Source organism: Mobula birostris, chromosome 4 (assembly GCF_030028105.1).
Source record: "Mobula birostris isolate sMobBir1 chromosome 4, sMobBir1.hap1, whole genome shotgun sequence".
Lineage (NCBI taxonomy): Eukaryota > Metazoa > Chordata > Chondrichthyes > Myliobatiformes > Myliobatidae > Mobula > Mobula birostris.
Window position 1 is genome coordinate 202,517,706 of NC_092373.1, and position 14,671 is coordinate 202,532,376.

Consider the following 14,671-nt stretch of genomic DNA (forward strand, 5'->3'; position numbering starts at 1 on the left):
ATTTCTCAGTCTATGGGTTATGTTGAAGAGATAAAGGATGCGTTAGTTGGCTCTGAAAGCAACACATTAACTCGGGTTCTACTTCAGTAGCACGCTTGGTTGCTTCTGACTAATACATTTTTTTAAAAGGAAGAAGTTATTTGTAATTGCGTGTCAAATTGCTTCCCCATTCGCCTCCTCTTTTGGGCCACGTACCTTGGAGGACAGGCCCGACTTATCCTGTTTGTCTCAGAGATGGAAACTGACCCTTTGACCTGATCTGTCCAGGCCAAACTCTGCATTTGGCCCATTTCTAAACCAGATACGGACCCCTCAGTTAATGCCAGGGGTGCATGGCATAAAAAAGTTTGGAAACCCCTGCTCTAGGCTGTTTATATCCATTACCTATCCAGGGATCAAGGGTCAATGATCAACTTTATTCCTCAGGTGTATTTACATATATTAGTGTGTTGGATATGCAGTAGAAAAACAACATGCAACAATTATAATGACTAAAGAATTATATATAAATAACACAAGGAAATAAAATTTGAAGTTTAAGGATGGATATGGAGTAAAATGTGCATAAATAAATAAATACCAGTGTGTAATCAAATATAAACAGCATTATAGAAGAACTTTTATATATTCCGCCACTGACTGTAAGTTCTCCCCGTGACCGTGTGGGTTTCCTCGGGTGTTCCAGTTTCCTACCACAGTACAAAGACGTATGGGTTAGGGTCAGTGAGTTGAGGGAATGCTATGTTGGTGCCGGAAGCGTGGTGACATTTGTGGCCTGCTCCCAGCACATCTTTGAATTGTGTTGGCGGTTGTCACAAACGGCCCATTTCACTGAATGTTTAGAAGTTTCGATGTACATGTGACAAATAAAGCTAATCTTTAATCTGCCTCTGCCACTTCCTCTGGCAGGTAGTTCCATGCACCCACCACCCTCTGTGTGCAAAAAGATGCCTCTCAGGTCCTTTCCTCTCTTAGAAATCTATGTCTTATTGTTTTTCACTTCCCTCCCCTGGAATAATTCTGTGATCATCCAGCTCATCTATCCTTTAAATAATTTTATAAGACTCTTATCAAGTCACCCTTCAGACTCCTTCATTTCAGGGAAATTAGTTTCACCTTCCAACTCTCACCCTCTGGTTCTGGTAACCTGTTTATGAATCTTTTCTGCACCCTCTCAACCACCTCCACTCCAAAGAGAAAAAACCCTAACTCACAGAAGCTTTCGTTGTAAGAATATTCTGTGATCCAGGCAGCTTTCTGGTAAATCTGCTCTGCACCAAAGGACCATAAGACCAAAGAAGATAAGAGCAGAGTTATGCCATTCAGCACATCAATTCTGCTTTGCTATCCCATCATAGCTGATTTATTATCCTTCTCAATCCCATTTCTTCTGCCTTCTCACCATAACCTACATTTATACTCTATTCTTGGTTGGTGCAACTGTAATGAAACCCAATTTCCCTCGGGATCAATAAAGTATGACTATGACTATGGCTACTGTAATCAGAAATGTAGTGCTGTCATGCAGTGTGTTGAAACTCTGACTAAGCACCAAGTTAAACCGGAGCCAATGAAGACGGAGTCATAGTAAGGTTAACCATTTACTGTGCACTCTTCCACATTAACGTCGTATGGTGAAAAGGCGTTGCTTCTATAATGTTTCTTTGTGGGTAGACACAGAGCTTTTCACGATCATGCCGCACGCATCGCACCCACCTTCACACCTTCTCCGAACCAGAGGTTACACATAAGAGGCAATGAAACCGGAGGTGACGTCATCGCATGCCGCGATATACCATAGACAATGAATTTACCTTTGTTATACTGTAACATAATTATCAACCTTTAACTTTAACTAGAAAATAGTTACAAACAAATCATTTATAGCGTAGACCCAACAAAGTCAAATAAATGCCTTAAGGGCAACACAAGAAATGTACTCAATGACATGGCCTCCACAGCCATTGGTGGCAAGGAATTTCACAGATTCACCACCCTGTGGCTAAAGAAATTCCTCCTCACCTCTGTTCTTCTATTCTGAGGCTGTGATCTCTAGTCCTAGAGCTCTCCCACTCATGGAAACACCCTCACCATATCAACTGTATCTAGTCCTTTCAATATTCGATAGGTTTCAATGAATGTGAGGGTCCTTAATGATGGATGGCACCTTCCTGACGCACCACCTGTTGAAGATATCCTCGATGGGAGGGAGGCCAGTGCCATTGATTGAGCTGGCTGAGTCTAAAAGCCTCAGACTTCTGCCTGTGGTGAGCAGGTTGTACAGTGCAAACTTCCACTGAGCCTTGCTCCTGTTACTGTGTCCACAAACAAGAAAAAATCTGCAGGTGCTGAAAATCTGAGCAACACACACAAAATGCTGGTGGAACACCGCAGGCCAGGCAGCAGCTATAGGAAGAAGTACAGTTGATGTTTCGAGTCGAGACCCTTCATCAGGACTAAAGAGATAGTAAGAGATTTGAAAGTGGGAAGGGGAGACCCGAAATGATAGGAGAAGACAGGAGGGGGAGGGATGAAGCTAAGGGCTGGGAAGTTGATTGGCAAAAGGAATACAAGGCTGGAGAAGGGGGAGTACCATAGGTCAGAAGGCCTTGGAAGAAAGAAAGGGGGAGGGGAGCACCAGAGGGAGATGGAGAACAGGCAAGGTGGAGGGATAGATGTGCATGGTGGTGGGATCCCGTTGGAGGTGGCGGAAGTTACAGAGAATTACATGTTGGACACGGAGGCTGGTGGGGTGGTAGGTGAGGACAAGAGGAACCCTATCCCTAGTGGGGTGGCGGGAGGATAGGGTGAGAGCAGATGTGCGTGAAATGGGCGAGATGAATTTGAGGCCAGAGTTGATGGTGGAGGAAGGGAATCCCCTTTCTTTAAAAAAGGAAGATCTCTCCTTCGTCCTGGAATGAAAAGCCTCATTCTGAGAGCAGATGCAGCGGAGACAGAGGAATTGAGAGAAGGGGATGGCACTTTTACAAGTAACAGGGTGGGAAGAGGAATAGTCCAGGTAGCTATGAGAGTCCGTGGGCTTATAGTAGACATCAGTAGATAAGCTGTCTCCAGAGATAGAGACAGAAAGATCAAGGAAGGGGAGGGAGGTGTCAGAAATGGACCAGGTAAACTTGAGGGCAGGTGGAAGTCGGAGGCAAAGTTGAAGTCAACGAGCTCAGCATGCGTGCAGGAAGCAGCGCAAATGCAGTCATCAATGTAGCGAAGGAAAAATGGGGGATGGATACCAGGATAGGCTTGGAACATAGATTGTTCCACAAAGCCAACAAAAAGGCAGGCATAGCTCGGACCCGTATGGATGCCCATAGCTACACCTTTAGTTTGGAGGAAGTGGGAGGAGCCAAAGGAGAAATTATTAAGAGTAAGGACTAATTCTGCTAGATGGAGGACGTGGTGGTAGAGGGGAACTGGTTGGGTCTGGAATCCAAAAAGAAATGGAGAGCTTTGAGACCTTCCTGGTGGGGGATGGAGGTATATAGAGACTGGACATCCATGGTGAAAATAAGGCGGTGGGGGCCAGGGAACTTGAAATCATTGAAAGAATTCAGAGCGTGAGAAGTGTCATGAACATAGGTAGGAAGGGATTGAACAAGGGGGGATAAAACAGTGTCGAGGTATGCAAAAATGAGTTCGGTGGGGCAGGAGCAAGCTGAGACAATGTGTCTACCTGGACAGGCAGGTTTGTGGATCTTGGGTAGGAGGTAGAAACAGGAAGTGAGGAGTGTGGGGACTATGAGGTTGGTGGCGGTGGATGGGAGATCCCCAGAGCTGATAAGGTCGGTGATGGTGTGTGAGACAATGACCTGGTACTGCTTAATGGGGTCACGTTCGAGGGGTAAATAAGAGGAGGTATCCGCGAGTTGTTGCTGTGCCCCGGCAAGGTAGAGGCCAGTACGCCAGACTACTACAGTGCCCCCATTATCGACGGGTTTTATAGTAAGGTTAGGATTGGTGTGGAGGGAGTGGAGAGCAGAGCGCTCGGAAGGAGTGAGGTTCGAATTGGAAGAAGGTATGGTGAAGTCGAGACAGTTGATGTCCCTTCGACAGTTAGCAATAAAGAGATCCAGAGCAGGCAGAAGACCAGAGTGGGGTGTCCATGAAGCATAGTAGGGTTGAAGACGGGAGAAGGGGTCATCGGTGGAGGTGAGAGAGTCCTTGCTGAAGAAGTAAGCTCGGAGACGGAGCCGGCGGAAGAAGAGTTCAGCGTCATGGTGCATGCAGAACTCACTGAGGTGTGGGCGCAGGGGGACAAAGGTGAGGCCCTTACTGAGGACAGAGCACTCTGCCTCAGAGAGTGGAAGGTCAGAGGGGATGGTGAAGGCCTGGCACGGATGAGAGCTGGGATCAGAGGGGAGGGGGAGGGAGGCTTGTAGTGTCAATGGAGAGGAGAATGTTGGGGTGAGAGGAAGATGGAGCCTCTGAGGGCCCATGCATAATCTCATGTGTTTATAAGATGCTGGAGAAACTCAGCAGATCAAGTAGCATTTATGGAGGGAAATGGACAGTCGATGTTTTGGTCTAGATTCATCTAGACTTCAGTGTGACCTGCTGTGTTCCTCCAGTAACTCCATTTCTATGCTCTATAATCCAGCATCTGCAGTCTCCTCCGAGTTCTATCCTGTTGTTATCAGACTCTTGAATGGGTATCTCGATCTCTCAATCTATCTTAATCTTCCTCCTTGTCTCCCTGCACTGCACTTCCTTTGTAATACTACCTGGCCTGGAGAGGCCACGGCACAGGATCGGAAAAAGCTGCAGGAAGTTATAAACTTAGCTCCATCGTGGGTACTAGCCTCCCTATCATCGAGGATGTCTTCTAAAGGTAATGCCTCAAAATGGCAGCATCCATCATTATAAGCCCTCATCACCCTGGACATGCCCTCTTCTTGCTCCCCAGGACCCTGAAGACACACACTCAGTGTTTCAGGAACAGCTTCTTTCCCTGCACCATCAGGTTTCTGAACGGACAATGAACTCATGTACACTACATCCATATTTTTTTAACTTTCTTTTTGCACTATTTATTTAAGTTTTATATATATTATTGTAATTTATATTTTTTATCCTTATGTATTGCAATATACTGTGGCCGGAAAACAACACATTTCACAACAAATACCAGTGATATTAAACCTGATTTTGATTCTGAACTGTAACACTATATTCAGATTTTTCTTTTTGACATTTCAGTGTCCTTAATTATGGAATGATGAGCCTGAATTATACTGTACCTTGTTACACATGACATTAAAAACATAATTATAAAACTCTTTATAAACAGTTACTGCCCCAATCCTTCTCATTATTCCTTAATTTTTGTGCATTATTTATTTATTTTATAACTTATTGGAGTTAGTTTATTATTGTCACAGCTTGAGTCTTGGGCGAAGTTTAATTGATGCAGTTTGTGGATTGGACTCTGCAGTCAATGAACGACACAGCACGAAATTGATCTGAACTGAACTAAGCTGAACATTACGAGACTGTTCAACGATTCTGCATTTTGCTGTTTTATATTCTGTGTGTTTTTCACTCATTTTTTGCCGTTTGCGTGACCTGTCCCTTTTTTGTGCGTTGGATGTTTGATGTTTTCTCAGTACAGGTTCCATAGTGTTTCTTTGTTTTGTGGGAAGATGAACGAGCTAGGTAAATGATAAAGTGGAAGGTCACAGCAAGGTAGATTGTGAGGCCAAGAGTCCTTCTCATGGACCATCCAGAAATGTGATGGTGGAGGGGAAGTAAATGTTCCTAGATGGTTGAGTGTGGGTCTTCAGTGTCCTGTGCACCTCTCCTGGTGTCCCTTAGGTGCTCTGGTTTCTGCCCACTTCCCAATATTCTGCGGATCAAGTTGTGCATAATTGGACCTGTGGAGTCGTGCCTGGGTGCTGGCAGGATTCGATGGACTGATTGACCTCCATTCATATTCAGGGGTATGTTGCTGGGACTTGAGGGAATGAGTTATGGAGAGAGGCTGGGCAGCCTGAGACATTATTCATTGCAGTATTGGAGAAAGAGGAGTGATTTTATAATCATGAAGAGTATAGATAAGGTTTAGATTAGATTATGAGGACACGCAGTCCCCTTTTATTATTATTTAGTAATGCATGCATTAAGAAATGATACAATGTTTTTCCAGAATGATATCACGGAAACACATGACAAACCGACTTAAAAACTAACAAAAACCACATAATTATAACATATAGTTACAACAGTGCAAAACAATACCATAATTTGATAAGAACAGACCATGGCATGGTAAAAGTCTCAAAGTCTCTGGAAAGTCCCATCATCTCACGCAGACGGTAAACCTCCAGCGCCGCCAACTTGCCGATGCAGCATACTGGAAGCATCCGACCACAGTCCGACTCCGAGTCCGTCCGAAAACTCCGAGCCTCCGACCAGCTCTCCGACACTGAGCACCGAGCACCATCTCTGCCGAGCGCTTCAACCCCAGCCCCGGCAACAGGCAATAGGCAAAGCCGAGGATTTGGGACCTTCGTCTCTGGAGATTCTCGATTGCGCAGTAGCAGCGGCAGTGAAGCAGGCATTTCAGAAGTTACTCCAGGTGTTCCTCCGCGCTTCTTACAGCTGTCACCATCAAATCGGGATTGTGCACGGCCTCCTAGTTAACACATAATCGATATCATTGGGAACAACCGCGCGCGCTGCGTCGCGCCGCCATCTTCTCCTCCCTCCCTCCTCCTAGGTGAATGCACACAGTCATTTTCCCCAGGGTTGGAGCATCAAGTACGAGGAGCACAGGTTTGGCATGAGAGCGAAGAGATTTAATATGAAATTGAGGGGCCACATTTTCACCCAGAGGGTGGTCAGCGTATGGAATGAGCTTCCAGAGGAAGTGATTGAGGCAGGTACATTATCAGCACTTGGGCAGATACATGGATAGGACAGGCTTAGTGCAGGGATTCCCCACCTTGGGTCCATGGACCCCTCGGCTAACGGTAGGGGCCCATGGTATAAAAAAGGTCGGGAACCCCTGGTTTAGAGGATATGAGGCAAACTCGAAAAAACGAGACCAGCTGAAAAGAGAATCTTTGTCAACATGGGTGACTTGAGCTGAAGAGTCTGTTTCCATGTTGTAGGACTCTGTGATGCTATCTTGGTGTGATTTCCACATTCTCACCACTCTCTAGGCAAATAAACAGCTTCTGAATATCTTGTACACAAGAAATTCTGCAGATGCTGGAAATCTAAAGCAACACACAAAATGCTGGAGGAATTCAGCAGGTCAGACAGCATCTGTGGAAAAGAGTCGATGCTTCGGACCGTGACCATTCTTCTGAGCATCACATTAGATTTATTAATAATTATCTGTTATAGCTAGTGTCTGGTTTGTCCATATATAAAAATCTTTCGTGCCTATCATATCGATCCATGATGTATAGAGGGATCTTGGGGCCCAGGTCTATGGCTCTCTGAAAGTGACTACACTTGCTTGATGGTGTGGTAAAGAAGGCATGCTTCCCTCTTCAGTCAGGCAATTACACTGCAGTTTTAGATAGCTCTCATTGAGCTGCATCTGGAATATTGTATTCAGTTCTGGTCACCCCATTGTAGGAAGAACGTCAGAGAGAATGCAGAAGAGGTTCATCAGGATGCTGCCTGGATCAGAGGGCATGATCTAAGACGAGAGGCTGGGCAAACTTGTATTGTTTTCTCTGGAACGGTGGAGACTGAGGGGAGACTAGGTAGAGGTTTGTAAGATTAAGAGAGGCATAGATAAGCATAGTATCTTAATCCTCAAGTCGAAGTTTCTAATACTAAAAGACATGCATTTAAGGTGAGAAGGGGTAAGTTCAAAGGAAATATCCAGAGCAATTCTTTCACGCAGAGTGGTGGCTACTGGGGCGGCGGTGTGGGCAAATATGGTTGAGGTTTTTGAAAAGCTCTTAGGTAGGCACACGAATGTACAGACAATAGAGGGATATGGACATGGTGCAAGCGGAAAGGATTAGTTTTGTTTTAATTACTTTGGTACAACATTGTGAGTTGTAGTGCTGTGCTATGCTGTTGTATGTTCTATGGTCGAATGCAGTCCATAACCCTGAAGCTTCCTCTGGTCGATCCCGACCTCTTTCTTAGAGCCATTGAGCCTGGATGTCCTTTGTATACAGTGCGTTGTATGTTTTAAATGAACTGAAGTGTAGTATTTTGCCGAATAATATTGCGTATGTCCCCCAGAGCTGGTGTTACCCTCCCTGTTGAAAAGTGTGTGTGTGTGGACTCATCCTGGAAGTCACAGCAAACTCATCAAATGGCTGCTGCAAGAACAGCTCGGGGTGATGTTTATGCAACCTCTAGCTGTTACAGTGATTAAAACTTTTATTAGTATTTTTATTTCTTCATTTATTGCTTCTTTTTCTGGAGCAGAGCAGAGAACCTGGTCTGTGGATCAAAGAGGCATGTAGTAAATGGTCTCACCCTCAGATTAACATACACACACACACACACACACACACACACACACACACGTGTACACACAATGCATACACAATGCATTCACAGACTCACACAGACACACACACGTGCGCACACACGCATACACACACATGCACACATGCATGCATACACACACACACCACACACACACACACACTTACGCGCGCGCACACACACACAATGCATACACAGGCACAAAGTCACACAGCACACAGATACACAAACACAGGCACAGACACACACATGTGCACATGTATGTACATGCTAACCTTGTACCTGCAGCAACAAAATTAAGTTCTCTTTGGAGTGAAGGAGGACGAGAGGAGACTTGACAGAGGTGTATAACATGGTAAGAGGTACAGACAGAGTGGGCAACCAGAGACTTTTTCCCAGGGCAGAAATGGCTAATGCAAGAGAAAAACAATTTTAAGGTGATTGGAGGAAAGTACAGGAGGGATGGCAGAGGTAGGTTTTTTACACAGAGAGTGGTGGGTGGGTGGAATGTGTTGCTAGGGGCGGTGGTTGAGACAGATACATTAGGGACATTTAAGACACTCTTAGACAGACATGGATAAAAGAAAAATGGAGGGCTATATAGGAGTGAAGTGTTAGAATGATCTTGGAGTCGTTTAAAAGGTTGGCATAACTGCATGGGCCAAAGGGCTTGTACTGTGTGGTACTTTTCTATGTTCGATGTTCTGAATTGCTAGGAGAACTTAGCAGGTCAGGCAGCAGAGGCAGAGGGAAAAGATGAAAGTAATGGTCTATACAATGCATTTAAAATGTTGGAGCAGCACAATAGGCCAGGCAGCATCTATGGAAAAGAGTAAACAGTTGGGATTTCGGGCGAAGGCCCTTCATCAGGACCGAGATGGAGTCTTCACCTCATGATCTAATCCAGCTCATTATGGCTTTCTTTGCACCTTATTGTCTGCCTGTATGCACTCTCCCTGTAACTGTAACACTTCATTCTGCATTCTGTCTTATTTTACCTTTTTCTACTGTGATGAACTCAAAGGACAATTCTACCCCTCAACCATCAGGTTCCTCTAGCATTTTGTGTATGTTGCTTTGATTTCCAGCATCTGCAGATTTTCTCTTGTTAGTGATGGTCCATGATTTGAGTCAAGACCCAAAACATAGGGGCGGAGGATTCAGAAACTGGAGATGCAAAGTGATTTGGAAGTGCTAGTGCAGTATTCCAGAAAATGTGTGTCAGTGGCAAGGGAGGCAACTGCAATGTTACCATTCATTTCCAATGGACTAGAATATTAAGGAAAGGATCTAATGCAGAGGCTTTATAAGGCATTGGTCAAACAACATTTGGAATATTGTGGGAAGTTTTGGACTACTTATCTAAGTAAGGATGTGCTGGGATTGATGAGGGTGCAAAAGATGTTTATGTAAATTATCCTGTGGGTAAAAGGGTTAAATTGTGAGTCGTGTTTAATGGCTCTGGACCTGGAACCACTGGAGTTTAGGAAGGTGGAGGAGATCTCATTGAAACCTGCTGAATATTGTAAAGTCTGGATTGAGTGGTTGTATAGAGGATGTTTCCGGTACTGGGAAAGTCTAGGATCAGAGGGCACAATCTCAGAATAAAAGGACAACCTTTGAACAGAGCTGAGGAATTTCTTTAGCCAGAAGATGGTGAATCTGTGGAATTCATTGCCACAGGTGGCTATGGAGGCCAAATCATTAAAAGCAGGGGTTGATAGATTCTTGATTAGTAAGGACATCAGAGGTTATGGGAAGAAGGCAGGAGGATGGGATTGAGAAGGAAAATAAATCAGTCAGAATTGAATGGTGGATTGGACGTAATGGGCTAGTTGGCCTAATTGTGCTCTTATGGTCTTATGTAGCCCCTGCATCAGGGTGTGTGTGTGTGTGTGTGTGTGTGTGTGTGTGTGTGTGTGTGTGTGTGTGTGTGTGTGTGTGTGTGTGTGTGTGTCGGGGGGGGGTGGGGCGCTGGGGGTGCAGCAATTTTCTCTGAAGGCTGAGAGCTCCACTTCCTGTCCTTTGCCTCGTCCTGTGAAGATTTTCCTCGGCGATTAATCTACAGCCAGCTTCACTCTCCAGCAGCGGGTGAATGCATTGCGCTGGATGTTCGGTGTGAGCTTGAAATTTGAAGTTATATTTCTCAGGCAGGCCGACTTCTTGGCAGTCCTAGTTGTGTAAAATTAAGTGGAGTTTTCATAGCTGTGTAGATTAGATTCTGCAAGGACATTCCACCTCATTATTTGGGAAGGGGTGGGCTGTAAAACGTAGCCCATCTCCTTGCCGAAGTGTAACCCTTCAGTATTCCAGAGTAATTTAATCCTATGTTGAACCTAGATACACATATTAAGCAATTGAATATGTTGATACTGAAAGATAACTGAATGGATATATTATGCTTTAACAAATTGTTTCGTTTAACATTGCTCCTGACGTTTATGAGGATGTTGCCAGATCTAGAGGGCCCAAGTGAAAGGAAGAGGTTGGCCAGCCTAGGTCTTTATTCCTTGGAACGTAGAAGAATGAGGGGCAACTTTATAGAAGTGTTTAAAATTATTTATTTTTATTTAGAGATACAGTGTGCAACAGGCCCTTCTGGTCCTTCAAGCCACACTGCCCAGCAACCCACTGATTTAATCCTAGTGTAATCACCAGACAATTTACAATGATCAATTAGCCTGCTAACTGGTATGTGTTTGTATTGTACTGTGGGAGGAGACCGGACAGCCGGAGGAAAGCCACACACATAAGGGAAAGAATGTATGAACTTGCTTACAGAGGACGCTGCAATTCATGCTGGACTGTAGGAAAGATTAGCTTTATTTGTCACGTGTAGCTCAAAACATTGAAACGTACAGTGAAAAGGTCAAAGCAAATTATCAAGGATTGTATCAGGCAGCCCACAAGCGTAGCCACTCTTACGGTGCCAACACAGTGCGCGCACACTCAGTACATATGCATTCGAGAGGAATCCAGAATACCTGGATGAAACCCACAGGATCACAGGCAGTACATACAAACTTCTCACAGAAAACGGCTGTAATTAAATATACCCAATGACTTGGTCTCCACAGCCATCTGCGGCAATGAATTCCACAGGTTCACCACCAGATGGCTAAAGAAATTCCTCCTTATTTCTCACGTAAAGGAATATCCTTGTATTTTGAGATTATTCTCTCTGGTCCTCGACTCTCCCACTATTGGAAATATCCTCTCCACGTCCACTTTGTCGAGGTTTTTCAATATTTGGTAAGTTTGAATAAGATCCCCCCTCATTCTTCTAAACTCCAGTGAGTACAGGCCCAGAGCTATCAAATGCTCCTCATAGTTTAAAGCCTTTCATTCCTGGGATCATTCTCACGAACCTCCTTTGGACCCTCTTAGGGCACCCTCCTCATTAAGATGAAGCAGGAGCCTTAAGGACTGTGCCAGTTTGGGTCTTTGGAGCAGCAAACAGTCTGCGGGAGCAACTCAGTGTCAGTGAGAGGGAAGGAATTGTCGTCAACCATAGTTCCTCCTCTCCCCCACCCCACCCAACCCAACCCAAACCAACACCCAAAGATGCTGCTCGACCAGCTAAGTTCTTCCAGCAGATTATTTGTTGCCCCAGATTCCAGCATCTGCGGTCCCTCGTTTCTTCACAGATGAGTGTTGTTGTGTAACGTACCATAAGACTATAAGACATAGGAGCAGAATTAAGCTGTTCAGCTCATCAAGTCAGCTCCACCATTCTGTCATGGCTGATTTATTGTCCCTCTCAACCCCAGTCTCCTGTCTTCTCCCCATAACCTTGACACCCTTGCTAATTAAAAACAAATCACCCCCCCCACTTTAATGACTTGGCCTCCACAGCTGTTTGTATGGATCACAGTATAAAAACAAAGTTCATAAACATAAGTGATTCTGCAGATGCTTAAAATCTTGAGCAACACACACAAAATTAAAGATTAAAGATTAGCTTTATTTGTCCATCGAAACATACAGTGAAATACATTAGCTAGTGCCCTAGCACCAACTCTGCATGCCCACAGTGCTCTGCAGAACAGCAGAACACAACAGCCACGAAAAACAAGCCCCATTCCTCCCTCTCAGTTCATACTCAGTCCTTTAACCCAAGAACAGGCCGCCTTCAGCCTCCAGCAGACTCAGCCTGCAGGCACCAGGGTTCATCCTCCCCAGCAGACTTACAGAGATCTGCAGACTCAGCTCCAGCAAGGTAACAAGCACGGTCCTGCAAATTCTTGACCAAGAAATGAGAATTAAGGTGCATTGATAGTTAAGTGTGTAAAATACGTTAAGGCCCCTGCACACAATTTTGGAATCAATTACACACAGGCTCTTGATTGATACTTTATCCCCTCAGAAAAAAACAACCACCCAGAATTCTGTTTTTATTATGAGTAGCATTATTAAAGAATTAACTTTACATCTGTTACTTTTTAAAAGGATTACCTTACACTTTAGCAGCAGAATAACATGTTGTGTTTTGTAATAGCATATCCTCACAAATACACACATTCTAACAGGCATGGTTGCAGGAGGATCTGCTGGTAAAATAATGGGAATGGTGCAAACACTTCATGTTCATTATGTTGTTCAGGGGAGAAGGCAGGAGACGGCAGTTGAGAGGGATAATAAATCAGCCATGGTAGAAGGCTGGAGCAGACCCAATGGGCTGGATGGCTTAATTTTTGCTCCTATGTCTTATGAGTCTTAGAGACATATAGTCACAGAGAAGTACGTCACAGAAACAGGCCTATCGACCATCTAGCCCATGCTTAAAACCATTTAAACTGCATACTCCCATCAACATGCACTGGGACCCACTGCCCTCTATACTCCTACTGTCCATGTAACTTATTTAAATGTCCTGAAGAACGGTCTCAGCTCAAAAAGTCGATTGGTTATTCATTTCCTTAGATGCCACCTGACCTGATCAATTACTCCACATTTTGCGTGTGTTGATTTAAATGTCAAAGGCAGGTATCACAATTCATTGACTGCAGGTTTTCATTGTATGTTAGAACCAGTACAATCATGAGGGGCATAGACAAGGTGAATGCACAGACTTTTTACCTCAGTGTTGGGGGATCAAGAAATAAAGAACAGAGGTGTAAGGTCAGATGGTGGGAAATGGTCTTATAGTCTTAATAGGAACAGCTTCTTCCCTTCCACCATCAGACTTCTGACTAGTCAATGAACCCATGAACACAACCTCACCATTTCGCTCTCTTCTCCCTCTATTTATTTACGTATCTTTAATATTTCTTATTGTAATTTATAGTATACCGTACTGTATTGTTTATTGTGAGGAGACTTCCAGACCATGTCGCTGAATCAAAATTAGGTTTAATATCATTCACATATAGTACTGTGCAAAAGTCTTAGACACACATAACTGTATATAGCTAGGTGGCCTAAGACTTTTGCACAGTACTGTAGCAATTTTATGTATTGCATTAAAAAACCCAAATTTCATGACATATCTGAGTGATAATGAACCTGAAGGAACTTTATTGTGGACTGAGAGTGGGAAGGGGGCAGGGAGAGGGGAATCATGGTTGGGAAAAGGGGAAGGGGGAGGGAGTGAGAAGCACAGGAGAGACATTCTATAATGATCAATAAATCAATTGTTTGGAATCAAATGTCCTCACGTGGTGTCTCATTGCTGGGTGTATGTGTATCCATGCCACTCCTTCTCTGCCCCCTGTCCCACACCCCTCCCACAGCACTCCACCCTCACCATTCCCAACATTCTTTGCTCCTGCCAGATTTACAAACTCACTCTCTGTTTCACCTTGACGAATATATATATATGTGCCTAAGGCTTTGCACAGAACTGCATTTTATGTATGGCATTGTACTGCTGCAGCAGAACTACACATTTCACAACAAATGTCAGTTATAATTAACCTGATTCTGGTTCTGAAGTGCTGTTGGAGAAGGAGGCTGTAACCACAGCATGGCAAGATCTCTGGTCCTAGGTCCCCCACTAATGTGAACATCCTCTCCATGTCCACTCTATCTTGACCTTTCAATATTCGATAGATTTCAATGAGATCCCCCTATTTCTTCTAAACTCCATTAAATTATATCTGAGACATGTTGTTTTCTTTCCTGCTCTGCACCTCTGGAGAAAATCATTGTCATTGTGTCACTGGGATCTGTGCCATAATTCTTTCTTGTTGCCTTC

At 44.3% G+C, this 14,671-nt stretch overlaps 1 protein-coding gene across 7 annotated transcripts in view; it reads left to right on the forward strand.

Annotated features, from left to right (window-relative positions):
- The window catches only part of LOC140196877 (exocyst complex component 6B-like), an 877,039-nt gene that overhangs the window by 497,904 nt on the left and 364,464 nt on the right, over nucleotides 1–14,671 (forward strand). The window lies entirely within an intron of this gene.